General features: G+C 48.4%; 1 long non-coding RNA gene across 1 annotated transcript; it reads left to right on the top strand.

Annotated features, from left to right (window-relative positions):
- Positions 1–443: 443 nt before the first annotated feature.
- Positions 444–17,849, top strand: LOC140386020 (uncharacterized). Its single transcript, XR_011933537.1, has 2 exons — positions 444–539; positions 17,438–17,849. It is a non-coding gene; the product is annotated as an uncharacterized lncRNA (long non-coding RNA).
- Positions 17,850–18,294: the final 445 nt, after the last annotated feature.

Below are 18,294 nucleotides of genomic sequence, written 5' to 3'. Positions count from 1 at the left end.
GACCAGAGCGAATACGGTTGAAGGTAGGTGGCTGACCAGAGATACCGTTGCACCCGTGTCCAACTCCATGTGGATGGAATTCCCATTCACCTGTAACGACAGCTGAATGGAGGCGACCCAAGACAAAGTCATGCAATGCAGCCTGCAATAGGCCTCTTCTTCGTTGTCCACATGGTGGGCCTGGTCGCTGGGGCGGCAGTCACCCCTGGCAGGGTGGAAGGCCCTCCCTGGGCCAGCTGTATCCAGCGTTCTATGACCAGCAGCCACTGGCTGGAACCCGTACACTGGGTCTTTGTGGTCGTGGAAGAGCATTCTGCAGCGATCTGAGCCTTGGTGGCGGCGGCGGTGGTCTGTGTTCCCGCGGGGGGGGGGGGGGGGGGGGTGGCGTTCCACTTCTGGGGCTCTGCTTCCGGGGTGGGACACGGGCGGCGCATGGTTTGGCAGCAGAAGCTCAGCACCGCCATTTCTCAGAGCTCCTGGACCCCTTGCTCTGCGCTCTCTTGGGAGATGGCAATTTCCACGGCACGTTGTAAAATCAGGTTAGTCACAGCCAACAGTTTTCTTTGCGTGTCAGCATCCCGGGTTCCACATATGAACCGGTCTCACAATGACCATGGTGCCAAATTCGCAGGTTGCAGCTAATTTGCCGAGTTGGGCCGGGAAGTCATTGGTTGACTCCGACTGGATCTGAGGGGCCATATGAAATCAGAATTGACAGACGATTAAACACGGTTGCAGGTCCTGATTAACACTACACTCCTGTATGCTTCACCCATTGCTGGTGTTATCTAGTTACATTGTGTACCTTGTGTTGCCCTATTATGTATTTTCTTTATTTCCTTTTCTTTTCATGTACTTAATGATCTGTTGAGCTGCTCGCAGAAAAATACTTTTCACTGTACCTTGGTACATGTGACAATAAACAAATCCAAATCCAGGTCAAAATACCCTTTCACTAACACTACCAATGCAGTGAACGACCATTTATCTGGCGCACCCTGGTGGGTGAGGCTCTTTATGAGGCTGTATGTGGGCCCACCGCAGGCCGTTAGCAATACCACAGTCTGCCGCTCGTCCTGACAATCCTGTTGGTACAAGAAAGTATTGCATGCGCTCGACATACTGTCCCCAGTCACCAACCCCTGCTTGAAATGGTTCGAGCGTTCCTATATGTGGCATTTCGATGGATGGTTGAGAGGCCTCTCTAGGCCTAGACAAAGTTGCTCTGGCGCGTAGCGCCTGGCGCCAACGCTAACTCCACATTATTCTCGTCTCCGGTGTGGAGTCTGCGAAAGTAGCAAGCATTGGCCAAGTAGGTAGAAAACAAAGGTTTGGGGTTTTTTAACGATAAACAAGATCTCCACTCCCCGAAGGGTCTCCCTCCCTGATCTGCAACCAGGACGGGGCTTTTATACTAGTGATCTAATCTCCAGTTAAGGGGAAGCCCTGCCCCCATATTACCGGGGAAGCTCGCATTTGGTGAAGGTCACGGGGAAACCTGATGCAGTGACCTCCATGAGAGTTATGATACTTCGATAACATTTTTTTCCCTTATATCTCTTGGTTGCATTTACACTATAACTTTAGCACTGCTCTTATGCAATTTTCCCCTTCAGCGTGACTTCAGAGTATTCTCTTAGTTGACCACCACAAATGTAGATTCTCTGGGTTTCCATGGATATTCAGAAACTGATCAGGAGAACCCCATGGAAGTTACATCCCTTCCCACCCAAGTTCCAAATTTCTTAATTCTTATTTCAGGACTGTACAGTCTATTGAGTGCACTTTACATCTGTAAGTTCCCCCTGAAGTTTCATTGCCACATTAAAAACAAGCTTATATTTTCTTTGTGTCAACCATGTCATGCCTCTGAGTCAAAGATTTTATGGTTGAAGTTCCATTCCAGAGACTTGAGAACACAAATCTAGGCTGACACTCCAGTGTTATGGGGTTATGGGGAGATGGCAGGAGAATGGGGATGAGAAAATATCAGCCATGATTGAATGGCACAGCAGACTCGATGGGCCGAGTGGAGTAATTCTGCTCCTATTGTCATAATATCTACTCATGTATATAATGAGATGCAGACAGGAAGTGATTGACACATAGGATGACCAGTAAGCATACAACACAGCACAGCCAATCACCAGACAGGACACTACCACTATAAAGCCAGAGGGCACTAGGTTTCCCGTTCTCTCTGGACCCAGCCACTGAGACAGTCAGAGTCCACGAGCTAGCAAGCACAAACACCATGCGGTAGCTAGTAAGTCTGGTCAGGCTACTACAAGGTCACTAGTCAGATCAGTATAGTGTCGACCCACAGCTGAATATGTACAGCAGTTCATCTAGTTGAATAAAACAGTGTTGGATCTTCTCCTGTGTTAGACGTCTGTTTCTAACTTCCCTGCATCGAGTGAAGTCCACATCGAACCAACCTGCCGAACACATCATCTATGTCTTATGGTCTTATGTTACACTGAGATATTGTTGCAATGTCAGAAGTATTGGGCAGGATTCTCCGTAAGTGTTGATGCCAACGCAGAATTCGTGGACTTTCACGAAGGCAAAACTGGCGCCACACCTGGACCAATTCTGCTACTGTTAAGGGGCTAGCGCCGGTGCCATGTGGAACACAATCGATTCTAATGAGAAACGGTGCCGGATTCTACAGTTCCTCGATTGACACTCAGGAGGCTGACACGCTGCAGCCGCATATACACACTTCAGTCCTCACATACACCATCCCAGCCAACAAGAGAGTAGGCCCGAGGTTTACCGATGCCGAGCTGGAGACCCTCCTGGATGATTGTGAAGATGCAATTGCAGAGCCAGGGACTACATGAGGGGTTGTTGCCGAGCATGCAGCACCTGCAGGTGCAGTTGGAGGAGTCCAATCCCGTACAGGAGCAGGAAGTGGTGCCGACAATGCGTGCCACACTGTGGTGTCTGCGGTGGAGGCATTGGGTACGACAGTTTTGGCTGCGGATCAGCATGTCCAAGGCCTGGGCCATTCTGTGCAGGCGCTGGACGAGGCCCAGGGCAGGGTTGCCATCTCACAGCCAACCATGTGCCAGAGCCACCTAGACATTGCAACAGCGCTTATGAGCATGGCACAATCACAGCAGACCATGGCTGGGAACGTCGGCGGCATTGCCCAGGCGCTGGCCGACGTGAGGCAGCAGGAGGGGGCCCAGACCCCTTCGCTGACACCCGCGTCCCATGGAATAGCATGGGGGTCATTGGCCATCCAGAAGGAGGAGGAGGTGATGGGGCCTGTGCCTGTGACTTCCGCAGGGAAGGTGCCGGAACACTGCAGCACCTCGGACTCCCCCCACCCCCTCCTTTTTGTCCCTGGTGCATCTGGTGGGCAGTGGGTAGAACGTGACTGCACCACATCACATGGGACACCTGAGCAGCAGCCGGGCCCATCCAGGCCAGGTTGCCCCAGAAGGCGACCGCCAAAGGATACCCGTGTCGCAGGGCGGGAATCACAGCGGGCCGCCTCCACCCCTGCTGTACTGTCTGGGGAACCACCTAGACATAGCGTTAGGGCCCGTAAGGTCAGAAAGTTAGACACCAGTTAAGTTGGCACGGGTGCAGGGTGCAGTTTAGTTATATAGGGGCTAGGGCACAGATCTGTAAATATTTGTTCACATTAAACACCTGTTACCACTGTTACAACCTGCCTTAGTGCTCTGTCTGATGGGTGTGAGGGGTGGGCTTGTCTGGGCTGGCCAACGAGAGGTGCAGGGGGGGAGGGGAATGGGCGGATGCTGTGGGTGGGCTGACTCCCCACCACCACCCATCTCCAACCATCCCCACAACCATCACCACAGGGATTTGATGGGACCATGTGATAGAATGGTCAGCTCCTGTGCAGGGATCACCCAGGTGGACGGTGGAAAGTGCTACCGTGGGCAGGAGACGTTGGCATATGATGCGGAGCACCAAAGCTCATCTCAGAGTATGTTGTCATCATCCTCCATGCCAAGGTCGCCCTTAAGGCCTGTGTCACTCTGCAGAACCAGGGGCCAGGGTGGGTGGTCAGTGGGTGTGTGGTGTTGGGTTCTCTGGTGCACAGATGAGCCAACACAGTTGTATGTAGTACAACTCTATTTTATTTTAACTCTTATCTACAGTTCGTTCTGGATACTCTGCACGTGCTGTCTCCCTGAGTGTGTCGTGTAGCAGGTCTGTCCCGGTCCTCCTCTCCAGCTAATACTGACCACCAGGTGTCGTGTTTGTGCTTTTATATCTTTCTGTGATTGGTTGTGGTGTTGTGTGTTCTGATTTGTCTGTTGGTGTGTCTATCATGATGTGTGTGTTTGAATATCATGACATCCCCCCTTTTTACAAAGATATGTGCCTACGTGGTTATAAATATAATCGTGTCGTGAGTGCATCTAAGAGTGTGTGTGTGTGTTGTGTACAGCGTGTGTATATGACGTAACTATTTACATGGGGCGATGTCGGGTGCGTCACACTAACAAGGTTGTACCATAACAAAACATGAATGCGAGAAAAAAAACAACTTGAACAGTGGTCCGGTCAGACGATATCTGGAACGATAAACAACAACAGGTTATAATACAGAAGTGTTTGACTTTTTGAACGTATGAACAGCGTTATAAGTCCAGTCTAATGGGTGACCGCCTCAAGAATAGGCTGGTCCTCAAGCCGGTTCAGCTGTGGAGATTTGGGTTCACACTGGTTCACCTTGGACTGTTGGAGGTGATGCTGCTGCCGAAGTCTCTACTTTTCCATTTGTTATACTTCGTGCAGTGCTTGGTTTTTCATTCGTGCAAATATAACATTCAACATCTTTGTTAGTGTTGCCTTGGCTGTGGTTTGGTTCTGGTGGCGATGGAAGGGGCATGATCCGTGGCATCTCCACAAAGTCATCCTTGGGAACCAGTGGAGGATCCGGCGTGTGCGTACGGTTCAGTTGCGAGCATGGAAGGCGGCGCAAAGCTCGCTGATTGCGCCTACGTACCAATCCATCCGCCCTGCATGCCAGGAACAAGGTGGAGTCTTTTTTCTTTTTATGTTTGTGGTGGACGGCATCTTGTAGCCGATGGGTCGTTGCCATCGAAGAAGCACCATCACTAATATCATGCAAGGCGATGACTGTGCCAGATGTGGAAGTTGGCCGAGACCGTGCACGCTGGTTCCGGCCACCTGCTGTGCCGGAAGGGCGACTCCGCAGAGAAACATCGAAGCATGTCGCCTTGGAGAGAGAATTGTTGCTCGCATCAACGTCTGGCGATGGCGCGAATTGGTGTGTCTGTCTTGGACCGCCGGTGCTGGTCGCCATTGCCGACCCAGTGGGACTGCCACGCGATCCATTCCCTGTCGCCGTGGCATCCGCCGTCACCCTGAGCGTGCCATCACCGAGGCCGCGACACCGCCCGTCCGGAGCAAGGTCTGGCATGCGCGAATCAGAGTCGGCGCTTGGCTGCTCCCCATCTGGAGTCCGGTCTGCCTTCCGTCGATGCTCCCCGTCCGGAGTCCCAACAGGTTCACTGGAGGCAGCCGAGATTCCCTGAAGCTGCACTTCTGGAGTCGGAACATGCAGGAATGCACCGACCAGTGGAGAGGCTCGAGCCATCGAGGGTGGAAGCGGTGCGCCGCCACCGCAGTCGTCAGTGGTCCCACCGTGATCGTCGAGTGCCTCGGTACGCACTAGACGAGGTCTGTCACCTTGCACCTTTTGCATGGGAAGTGGGATGCTGTCGTCACTCGTCTCACATCCCGTGGATAGATCCTCATTAGCAGCTTGTTGTTCACTAGGGTTGGGTAAATTGTCAGAGTTTTCATCTGGTGGTGCACACCATGTCGGTGGACTGTCATTGTCTTGCCGTTGTCCTTCATTTGGGCTTTTCTTCTTTGGAATTTTAAATCTTCCCCCAGACATTGCAGAACCTTGTTTATTACTCCCAAATTCTCCCATATGTATGGTCTCGAATATAGGATCCAATGTTTCTATCGACATTGTACTATTTTCCAAAGAACATTCCATTTCACTTTTCTTCTCAGGTACCTCATATGTATCTTTGTCTAATGTACATGCCTTCATGGTCTCTGGGTCTGATTTTGCTGGGACTGGCATGGTCACAGTCTCTCTTTTACTGTTCTCAATTGCCCACATTATACTCCCCATACATAACTGCTTAATCACTGGGGTTAGTATGGTACAATGGATAATCGGGTCGACCTTATCTGCATCTTCACCATTAGTGGAAAGCACACTTGGTTCACTTGAAACTGCTGCGGGTTTTAAATTCGTTATCTGGCTACTCGATGTCGGTGTCCTCAGGATTCTTGCTCCAATGTTCTGCTCATTTATCAGTGGAGTGTGTATAGGTTCAATGCAATTAATGTTCCCCTCAAGGTTTGAAGAGTCATTACTGACTAACTGCTGGTCTCCGAAGTTGGGACTTTGCGGCGTTGTGTTGAAGGGAGACATTTGTCCCTGCTGTAGATATGATTCAGGTTGTGTTATTTCCATTACCTGAGGATCAATGTCTTGTCCATTTTTTCGATCCGTACTAAAACACTGGCAATTCTCAGTCTGCTCCTTGCAAGTTAAACATTCAATTAATTTCTTTAGCAAATCCTCAGCATCCTTCTGTGACCGTGCAGCATTATTAATCTCTGTTCGGCTATAATGATCCTGAAGGTCAGCGCATAAACCTTTTTTCTTCGGGCTTGGAAGAGGCGATTCCTTTGGCTTGTCTTCAGTTGGGCTGGAACAGTCTTCAGCGTTGTGCCCTTCATTGTAGCATGAGAGACCGTCATGGTCATGCTGCTGTGTAGTGGAGCATGGTAGGCTGTTATAGCCTTCTTGCTGTTCACGTGAGCATGGCAGACTTGCATCGTCTGCCGCTGGTTGGTCAGGAGAGGTTGCTAGACTCTCATGGTCTTGTTCCTGCAAGGACCGCACATTGGAGTCTTGCGTTGCTTCTATCGTGGAGGCTGTCCATGAGCTCTCTGTGGAGGCTTGTGACACTGGAGTCACTTCTTGTTCGTGCAAGGACTGCGCTCTGGAGTCTTGCGTTTCTGCAATTGTGGAGTCTGTCCATGAGCTCTGTGTGGAGGCTTGTGACTCTGGAGTCACTTCTTGTTCATGCAAGGACTGCGCTCTGGAGTCTTGCTTGTCTTCTTTCATAGAGTCGGGAACGTTGAGCGGGACGTGGACCACGCTCTGTGTGGCAGCAGGGCGCTCTCCATGTGCTTGCACCACTCCCTGTCTGTTAATGTCAGGCTGCAGCATCATCCGGTACTGATAAGTTGGGACGTCATATCTGCTGGGTTGAAGATCCTCAAATCCGAAAAATGAATCCGCATCTGCGTCGGATTCAATGTGGGGGCCGCCAATGTGCAACACGAAAGGTTCGTCCGAGTCATAGTCGTATAGGACCAGGGAGCTATCATTGGGCTCGCGAGGTCCGGAAACACTGTAAAGATCATCATCGAAGTATTCGAGGTCGGAATCATCGGCTTGTGCGTAGGTAACTGCTTGTCGGAGGGTTCTTCGGAGGTCAAATTCATCTCCTGGGTCAATTTGCGGCAATGTGCTGTCATTCCAGGTGAGGGAAGGTTGTTTTACAGCTTTAACAGATTTTTGTTTTTTTGATTTGGGACGTTTCCCTTTTAAATTGGATTTGGGAAGTTTCCCCTTTAAATTGGTGCGGTCTGGGGCCTCTGACATCCTGACGCTCGGTATGTAGCACGTAGGAAGCGTCTGCGCATGCTCAGACCGCTGTTCCTTTACCGATGGCCGTTTTCTTGACTGCGCATGTGCAGCATCTTGCGCATGCGCAAACGAAACTTCCGGTTCTGAGCACTGCTCGCGCAACTGTGCTAGCGTGATACCTTTAGCAAGATGGCCGCCGACCTCGACCCAGCCCTCTCTCAGGCCCGGGATTTCGGCCTCTGGGAATTCGGGCTCCGGGATCCCGGCCACGAGGTGAGTACTGCCGCATTTCTTACCTTTACTTGCCGATTGGATTGCGTTTTCTTCACAGTACTTGGAGAATTTGTCCAGGACTGCCTGGTAATCGTACCTTTGCTGCCTCCTGAAGAACCTGAACCTTGTGAATATTTCTCTTGCCCTTGCACCGGCGATGGTGAGGAGAAATTCAATTTTTTCGCTATCATCCAGGTCTTGGAGTTCAGCTGCCACCAGGAACAATTCGAACACTTGCCGGAATCGCCGCCAGTTTTCGCGGAGATCACCGTGGCACTGGAGCGGCTGCAGAACCGGGAGCTCTATCATTTTGCCTGGGCACTGCTGGTTGTCTCTGTACACTGAGGTATGCCGGCAGGTAGCGATCCACTCCTGTACCATGTGGTGTTGGGTGCTCTGGTGCACAGATGAGCCAACACAGTTGTATGTGGTACAACTCTATTTTATTTTAACTCTTATCTACAGTTCGTTCTGGATACTCTGCACGTGCTGTCTCCCTGAGTGTGTCGTGTAGCAGGTCTGTCCTGGTCCTCCTCTCCAGCTAATACTGACCACCAGGTGTCGTGTTTGTGCTTTTATATCTTTCTGTGATTGATTGTGGTGTTGTGTGTTCTGATTTGTCTGTTGGTGTGTCTATCATGATGTGTGTGTTTGAATATCATGACAGGGTGTACAGCAAGATGGCTGCGGTAATGGCTGGACACTGCCCCTGTCCTGTGGGGGGTCACCCTGGCCGCTCAGCCTGTTCCGCCATCACCCCTCTCCGCCCCTGGCCCTAGCAGGCCCCCCCCCCCCCACCCCCCCCACCCCAGCCAGCCCAGCCAGTGTCTGGTCCAGCAACCCACAGTTGCTCCTCTCTGTGTCCTACCTCCTTTCCTTCATCAGCCACGATGTCATTTTCACGATTACACGGCCCATCAGAGGAGGAGAATCGCGGAGGCCCCGGAGAATACGGGGTCAGGCCTGCTAATGATATGCAAATGGTGGTCACTATACAGGCGTCTTGCTACGCATTGACACCGCTTTCGAGGTGACGGAGAATTGTGATTTGGTGTCAAATCAGTGACCACCGCGATTTTGGCGTCGGCCAACGGAGAATGCCACCCACAGTCTTTCATTTGAGATGTAAAAACGAGGCCCTGTCTGTTCCCTTGACTGGCCGCAAAATACCCTTTGTCATTATTTTGAAGAAGAGCAACTGAGTTATCTCAGGTGACTTGGCTAACACTTACCCCTCAGCCAGTACTACAGAAACAGTTCACCTGGTCATTACCACATTGTTGCCTGTCGGAGTTTGTTGTGCCTAACGAGACTCTGGCATTCCCTACATTACAACAATAATTACAGTTCAAAAGCACTTAATTGGCTGAAAAACACTTTGGGACATCCTGAGCTCATGGAAGGTGCTATTCAAATATAAGTCTCTCTTTCCTGAAGTGTTCCTTTAGAAACAGTTAAGCTTGCAGCAAGTTTCTGAACGATTAACAACTGACAGCTTGTGTAAACAAAAACAGATTCTTAAATCTGCTTTCAAATCTCTTTAATTATACCAGATTTCACGTTAAAATTCATACTGGGGAGGGGTGATTTTACCTTAACCTATCCAGTGGAAACGGAGTCACTGGCCAATTAAAATCATACCTGGTTATTCAGCCAACAGAAAGCTGTTGGACGCACAACCGCTCCGTGTTAGTATTATATTGCAGAGAACCACAAATGAAAGAAAATTGCAAGATTAAGAAGGCAATTTAAAGATCCAAAGATAAAACGGGGTAAAAGTGATTATAGTGGCGAAAAAGGAAAAGTGTTTCCATTGTTTTCAGGACTGCTGGCTCGATCAATATACTTCAGTAAGTGTCAGTTTGGGTTAGCACTCAGCCCTCTTACCTCTGAGTCAGAAAACTGTGGGGTTTTAACACTCAATCCAAGACCAGCAACATAGATAAATATTTAAAATGGAAAAAATTATAAGTGTATGGGAAATGAGACTAAGCAAATAACTCTTTCCAAAATCTGGCACAGCTGCAGTGAGTGGAATAGCCTGATGTATAAAATTCTATGATTCAGATTCCACATTCTTAAACCTGATTGCTAAGGTAAGGATATCCTTGGCACCAAGTGGCAGAGCTTTGTACGAACAAGACAAATAATTGTAGGGGAGAGTGTGGGTAACTATAATAATAAGCTAAACCAATAATAACTGCAATAATTAACTCTAATGAAGGCAGTGATCAGAATTTCAAACTCCCCTCCCGACAAGATTTTAGTCAGGGGGAGTGTGACATTGAAAGAATGGGATCCCCTCTGATCACACAGTGATTTCATATTGGGGCGGGCAAGGCTTCAGATGGGAAGCCCACCCATGTCCCAATTGAGGCCCCTGAAAGTCCAGTGGCCTCCAGAACTCCTCCCAAAAAAACCTTTGGCCTCTCCCTCCAGACCCCAACTTCCACTTTGAACACCCCCAGGCGTTTTCCACTCTCCCTGCCTTGGGACCCCTTGAACTTACCTTGGTGGCCAGACTTAGTTTCAGGCATCCTCCTGCAATTCCTCTTCACTGCAACTCATTGCTGAGACTGGAGAGGCACCAGCCAATCAGGATGATTGGCAGCTCTCTAACGTGGACTTCTTTCTGAATGAAGGGTGGAATTCCGGCCTCCAGCCACTTAATGCTCATTCGAGCATTGATTGGCTGCAGGGCACTCAGACTTGGCGGCTCTTCAGATGACAGGATGTGAGACCACGTCATCTGAAAATTTCAGGCCAATGTTTTTGCACATTGATTTTGACAAAGAAGGAAAATTTCTGTATTGTATCTTTTCTGCAGTAATAATGAGTACAGTAGTGTAATTGTTAGTGTACCTGACCAACAATTTAGAGGTTGTGAGCTCTAATCCCCAGCTGAAATTATGGGGATGCAAACAGAGGGTGGGGATCCCCAAGAATACAGATGCAGGACGGCCTGTCAATTTCAAGATGCTAGATAGCATGGTGGCGCAGTGGGTAGCACTGCTACCTTATTGCGCCAAGGACCCTTTTGCACACTCTCCCTGTGTCTCTGTGGGCCTCACCCCCACAACCCAAAGATGTGCAGACTCGGTGGGATGGCCATGCTAAATTGCCCCTTAATCGGGTACTCTAATTTTTTAATTTAATTTCAAGGTGCTGAACCATCACTGGCAATAAGCACCAAGCAGGGAGAGAATGGGACATAAATCCCATTCTCCTCACCATTCAGGCCAATAAAACCTGTTTAAAAAAGCTAATTAAGAGCTTGAAATTGTTGGAAGTTCTTGTTGGAAATTTTGAAATGGACACACAGATAACACGTGACTTCTAAATCAGATCAGCTAAGCTCAAGTCTGGGGTGGTGAGGCGGTCTCACCTCTTAGTAAGAGGGTGGCATTGGTGCTGCACAAGTGACAGGGAGAATGGGCGCACAATGTCCAGGTTTCAAATGTCATTGGCACTCCGCAACAAACACTCTGGGGATAAAAAGAAGGGTGGAAGGCTGCCAAGTCATTTGGGCATCCAAATGCCCTGAAGGAAAGATCCAGCTGGCCATGGGGCACCGTTGTCAGATTTTGTGTGATGAAGGGGCAACACCCTCCACAGGAAAAGTAGGAGAGTAGAGGAAGGAAGCGGGGTAGGAAGGTCTACAATACCCTCAGCACAGGATCTACCATTGAAGTCAGAGCTACTTGCAGATGACTGAGATTCAGTACCACAGGAGGTGGTCTGTCTGTCCAGCAAACGGTCATAGATATCTGTGACCTCATTGCTGAAAGCCTTGCAAGGTTGCCATGCCTTGCCAGTGCTGTCAAAGGCGATGTGGCTTTGAACTCTTTGTTTCTGACTCTTTCCAAGAATATGCTGCAAACAACTGCACAATACTGCACCTCGCAGGTCACTGATGCCCTCTTTGCCAGAGCTGGGCAGTACATTCAGTTCATTACAGATGTTGTTTTGCAAGGACAGAGGTCCAGTGCTGGATTATTCCAGTTGTAGGGTGTCATTGATTTCACTCATGCGGCCATAGGACCGGCCAGTCAGATTCACCAACAGGAAGTGCTTTTATTTCCTCAATGTTCAACTGGTCTGTGACCACAAAGGCTTCCTGCATGTGTGAGTCACTATCCTGGAAACTGCCTCGACTCCTTCATCCTCCAGCAGTTCATGCTGCCTCCAATCATCAAGTAATAGTCAGAGCTAAGTGATTCCACAACGAACACATCAGATCTTTGTTTTAATTGTTCATGGAAGGTGGGCATCGCCGGCTGTGCCAACATTAAGTGCCCAACCCTAATTGCCTTTGAGAGGGCAGTTAAGAGTCAACCGCATTGCTGTGGGTCTGGAGTCACATGTAGGCCAGACCTGCTAAGCACGGCAGATTTTCTTCCCTAAAGGACATTAGTGAACCAAATGGGTTATTACGACAATTGACAATGGTTTCATTAGACTTTTAGGGCAGCACGGTGGAGCAGTGGGTTAGCCCTGCAGCCTCACAGCGCCGAGGTCCCAGGTTTGATCCCGGCTCTGGATCACTGTCCGTGTGGAGTTGGCACATTCTCCCCGTGTTTGCGTGGGTTTCGCCCCCACAGTCCAAAGATGTGCAGGCTAGGTGGATTGGCCATGCTAAATTGCCCCTTAATTGGAAAAAATGAATTGGATACATTAAATTTATATTTTAAAAAATCATTAGACTTTTAACTTCAGATTTTTTTTAAAATTCAATTTCACCATCTGCAGTGGTGGGATTTGAAGTTCTAATCCCCAGAGCATTACTCTGGGTCTCTGGTTTACTAGTCCAGTGGCAATACCACTAAGCCACTGCCTCGCTCTGTAGCCCTGCCACATCAAGCTGTGAATGGTGGTGGACAATTAAACAACTCACTGCAGGAGGAGGTTCCACAAATATCCCGATCGTCAATAATGGAGGAGTCCAGCACATATGTGCAAAAGATAAGGCTGAGGCATTTGCAACAACCTTCAGTCCATGTTGAGTTTGGGTAGGGTGCTCTTTCCAAGAGCCGGTGCAGACTCAAAGGGCCGAATGGCCTCCTTCTGCACTGTAAATTCAATGATAATCTATGATTAATCTAGGACAAAGGTTCGGCACAACATCGTGGGCCGAAGGGCCTGTTCTGTGCTGTATTTTCTATGTTCTATGTTCTATGTTCTATGTGCTGAGTGGATGATCTGGAGGTCCCCAACATCACAGATGTCAGTCTTCAGCTAATACGATTCATTCCATATGATATCAAGAAACAGATGAAGGCACTGGATACTGCAAAGTCTATGGGCCCTCACAGTGTCACAGCAATAGTACTGAGACTTGTACTCCAGAACTTGCCGCATCCCCAGCCAAGTTGTTCCAGTACAGCTACAACACTGGTATCTAACCGGCAATGTGGAACATTGCCCAGTTGTCCTGTACACAAGAAACAGGACGAATCCACCCAGCCAATTACCGTCCGAGCAGTCTACTCTCCATCATCAGCAAAGTGATGGAAAGAGTCATCAACAGTGCTATCAAGCGGCACTTACTCAGTAATAACCTGCTCACAGACTCTCAGTTTGGATTCCGCCAGGGTCACTCAGCTCCTGACCTCATTACTGCCTTAGTTCAAACATGGACAACAGAGCAGAATTCCAGAGGTGAGGTGAGAGTGACTGCCCTTGACATCAAGGCAGCATTTGACTGAGTATGGCATCAAGGAGTCCTGGTCAAACTGGAGTCAATGTGAAACAGGGGAAAACTCTCCGCTGGTTGGAGTCATACCTGGCACAAAGGAAGATGGTTTGTGGTGGTTGGAGATCAATCATCTAAACTACAGGACATCACTGCAGGTGTTCCTCAGGGCAGTGGCCGAGGATCAACCATCTTCAGCTGCTTCATCAATGACTTCCCTTCCATCATAAGGTCAGAAGTGAGGATGTTTGCAGATGACGGTACAATGTTCAGCACCATTCGTGACTCCTCAGATAATGAAGCAGTCCATGTCCAAATGTAACAAGATCTGGACAATATCCAGACTTGGGCTGACAAGTGACGAGTTACTTTCTCGCCACACAAGTGTCAGCAATGACCATCTCCTACAAGAGAGGATCGAATTACCGCTCCTTGACATTCAATGGTATTACCATTGGTTAATCCTCCACAATCAACATCTGAGGGTTACCATTAATCAGAAACTGAATTGGGCTAGCCATAGTAATACTGTGGCTACCAGAGCAGGTCAAAGGCTCGGAATCCTATGGCAGGAAACTCACCCTGTGACCCCCTCAAAGCCTGTCCAATATCTACAAGGCACAAGTCAGGAGTCTAATGGAATACTCTCCACTTGCCTGGATAAGTGCAGCTCCAATAACACGCAAGAAGCTCGACACCGGACGACACAGTGGCACAATGGTTAGCACTGTTGCCTCACGCCGCTGAAGACCCAGGTTTGATCCCAGTCTGGGTCAGTGTCTGTATAGAGTTTGCACATTCTCCCCATTTCTGCGTGGGTCTCACCACCACAACCCAAAAGCTGTGCAGGGTAGGTGAATTGGTCACACTACAATTACCCCTTAATTGGAAAAAAAAGAATTGGGTATTTTGAATTAATTTAAAAAAGCTCAGCACCATCTAGGACAAAGCTGCCCGCTTGATTGCTCCCTCTTCCATAAACATTCGAACCCTCCACCACTGATGACCAGTGGCAGCCGTGTGTACCATCTAAAGATGCACTGGAGTAACTCACCAAGGTTCCTTAGACAACACCTTCCAAACCCACGACCACTATCATCTCGAATTACAAGAGCAGTGGATACACCACCACCTGGACGTTCCCCTCCAGGTCACACACCACCCTAACTTAGAAATATATTGCTGTTCCTTCACTGTCACTGGGACAGCTTCCTGGAACTCCCACCCTAACAGCACAGTGTGTGTACCTACACCTCAAGGACTGCAGTGGTTCAAGAAGGCAGCTCACACCACCTTTTGAAGGGCAACTAGGGATGGGCAATAAATGTTGGCCTAACCAGCGACCACCCACGTCTCAGAAATACATTTTTAAAATCTTTAAACCCCAAAGTGCATGGATGGATCCTAGGGGACAAGGAATACCCCTTGAAGAGATAGCAACTGACCCGTCCACAGGAGTCCCAGACAAAGGCATAGAGGCAATGCAACCAATGCTATCTGCTCAGCAGGACAACAACTGAGCTTCTGATCATGTTATTCCGGTGCCTGGATCATTCAGATGACACCATTCAAACCCCTCCTGAATGGGTTTCGGCCATTGTGGTGGTCTCCTGCATTCTTCATAACATGGCTCTCCAGAGAGATGTGGACCATGAAGATGGTGGAGCCCTCGAAGGAGTCCGCTCATTGTGGAAGAAGCAGGAGTTGAGAGAGGAGTAGAAAACTGATCCATAGGAAGATGGGGCAGAACAGAGGTGCCGCTGCACAAAAATAGGTGGTTAGGCACAGCTTACAGCACAAAGGACTCCCAAGGATTCCATGAATGTCAGGTATCTCCTGCTTCAGGGAATATCCGACTGAGTTCCTCTGAACCAGGTTGAGGGGCATGGCATGGAAAGGAGTTTGAGATACCTGTGCTGACACAGCCTGCAACATCTAACCGTTTACTGCTGAAGAAGGAACATCTGCCTAGAGATTTTACACTCAGGAGATTTTGTTTTCGGGGATTTTAACCACCGCAGTATTAACTGGAATAGTTTTAGTGTGAAAGGAATGGAGGGAGCAGAATTCTTAATGAGCATTCAGGAGAACTTTACGGTCAAGAGAGCATTTTGGTGATAGTGATCACAATTCAGTTAGTTTTGACATAATTATGGAAAAAAACTAAAATAGAACCGAAAGGAGTGAGGAGTGTGAAATATGGAATGTGATAAACATCAGGAGAGGAAATATTAAGGTGATTAGAATCATAGAACTCCTACAGTGCAGTCAAAAAAAAAGGAAGCATTTATCAAGGCTAGGAGGCTGGAACACGCAAAGCAAGTGTAGAATTCAAGGAAAGTAGAAAGAAACATAAGCAAGGATTCAGGAGGGATAAAAGTGGTTACGAAAAGTAATTGGCCAGCAGGATTAAGGAAAATACTAAGGCTTTTTGTACATATACAAAGAGCAAGAGGGTAGCCAGGGCGAGGGTTGGCCCACTCAAACCAGGAGAGGGAGTCTATGCATGGAGCCAGAGGAAATGAACAAGGTATTAAATGAATACTTTGCGTCAGTATTCACCAAAGAGAAGGAATTAGTGAATGATGAGTCTGGGGAAGGGTGTGTAGATAGGCTGGGTCAGTTGAGATCAAAAAGGAAGAGGTATTGGGCGTCTTGAAAAACATTAAGGTAGACAAGTCCCCAGGGCCTGATGGGATATACCGCAGAATACTGAGAGAGGCAAGGGAGGAAATTGCTGGGGCCTTGACAGAAATCTTTGTATTCTCACTGGCTATAGGGGAGGTCCAAGAGGATTGGAGAATAGCAAATGTTGTTCCTTTGTTTAAGAAGGGTAGCAAGGATAATCTAGGTAATTGCAGGCCGGTGAGCCTTACATTAGTGGTAGGGAAATTATTGGAGAAGATTCTTCGAGACAGGATTTACTCCTACTTGGAAATAAGTGGAAGCATTAGTGTAAAGCAACATGGTTTTGTGAAGGGGAGGTCGTGTCTCACGAACTTCATTGCGTTTTTCAAGGAAGTAACAAAGATAATTGATGAAGGTAGGGCAGTGGATGTTGTCTAGGGCAGTGGATGTTGTCTACATGGACTTCAGTAAGGCCTTTGACAAGGTCCCTCATGGCAGACTGGTACAGAAGAAGAAGTCGCATGGGTGAACTGGCAAGGTGGATACAGAACTTGCTCGGTCATAGAAGACGGAGGGTAGCAGGGGAATGGTGCTTTTCTGAATGGAAGGCTATGACTAGTGGCATTCCTCAGGGATCAGTGCTGGGACCTTTGCTGTCTGTAATATAATAAATGATTTGGAGGAAAATATAACTGGTTTGATTAGTAAGTTTGCGGATGTCACAAAAGTTGGTGGAATTGCGGATGGCGATGAGGACCATCAGAGGATAGAGCAGGATATAGATCAGTTTGAGACTTGGGTGGAGAGATGGCAGATTAAGTTTAATCCAGACAAATGCGATGTAATGCATTTTGGAAGGTCTAATACAGATGGGAAATATACAGTAAATGGCAGAACCCTTAAGAGTATTGATAGACAGAGGGATCTGTGTGTACAGATACACAGGTCACTGAAAGTGGGGATGGTTTAGCACAGGGCTAAAGAGCTGGCTTTTAAAGCAAACCAAGGCAGGCCAGCAGCACGGTTCAATTCCCGTACCAGCCTCCCCGAACAGGCGCCGGAATGTGGCGAACATGTGGCTTTTCACAGTAACTTCATTTGAGCCTACTTGTGACAATAAGCGATTTTCATTTCATTTTTTTCAGGCAGACAGCATTATCAGAGACCCCTCCCACCCAGGCATTGCCTTCTTCCAGACCCTTCCATCAGGCAAAAGATACAGAAGTCTGAAGACCCGCACATCCAGACAGAGGAACAGCTTCTTCCCCACAGCTACAAGACTCCTCAACGACTCCCCCTCGCACTGATCTGTTCCCTGTAAAAACACTATTCACAATGCCCTATGCTGCTCATGCTCATGTATTTGCTTTGTTTGGCCCCTTCTGCACTGTAACCAATCACTGTTTGTCGATGTATCATTTGTCAATGTACTCTGTTGATTATTCTTTTTGTCTACTATATACGTACTGTGTACGTTCCCTCGGCCGCAGAAAAATACTTCTCACTGTACTTCGGTACATGTGACAATAAATCAAATCAATCAATCAATCAATCAAACCATGTGAGGTCCCCGAATGTTGTGAGGACACGCGTCCCACGCTGTCTGGGACTTGGCCCATTGTGGGCGGAGCATCAGGGGAGGGCCTCAGGTTGCGCCCTGAGGCCGTCCATACGGCGTGCGGCGTACTGCCTGAGGGGCGAAGCATCGCAAAAGCAACACCACCCCCGATTCCAGCATAAATGTGATTTCTCCGGCCGATCGTCGAACGTGATTTTGGCGTCTCCAATCGGAGAATTCCGCCCATTGACTCACAACTTCAAAATTGGTCAAAGTGAATTCAGTAAATTAATAATTTTGGGGCTAACATAAGAAACAAATGGCAATTAAAGCTATCAGATTATTGTAAAACCCAAATGTGTTCTCTGATGTCCTCCAGGGAAAGAAACCTGCAATAAAAACAGAAAAGCTGGGCAGCATCCATGGAGAAAGGAACACAGTTAA

Source organism: Scyliorhinus torazame, chromosome 11 (genome assembly GCF_047496885.1).
Source record: "Scyliorhinus torazame isolate Kashiwa2021f chromosome 11, sScyTor2.1, whole genome shotgun sequence".
NCBI classification, from domain to species: Eukaryota; Metazoa; Chordata; class Chondrichthyes; order Carcharhiniformes; family Scyliorhinidae; genus Scyliorhinus; species Scyliorhinus torazame.
Note: the sequence above shows the minus strand (reverse complement) of the source record. Positions and strands in the feature narration are given on the sequence as shown.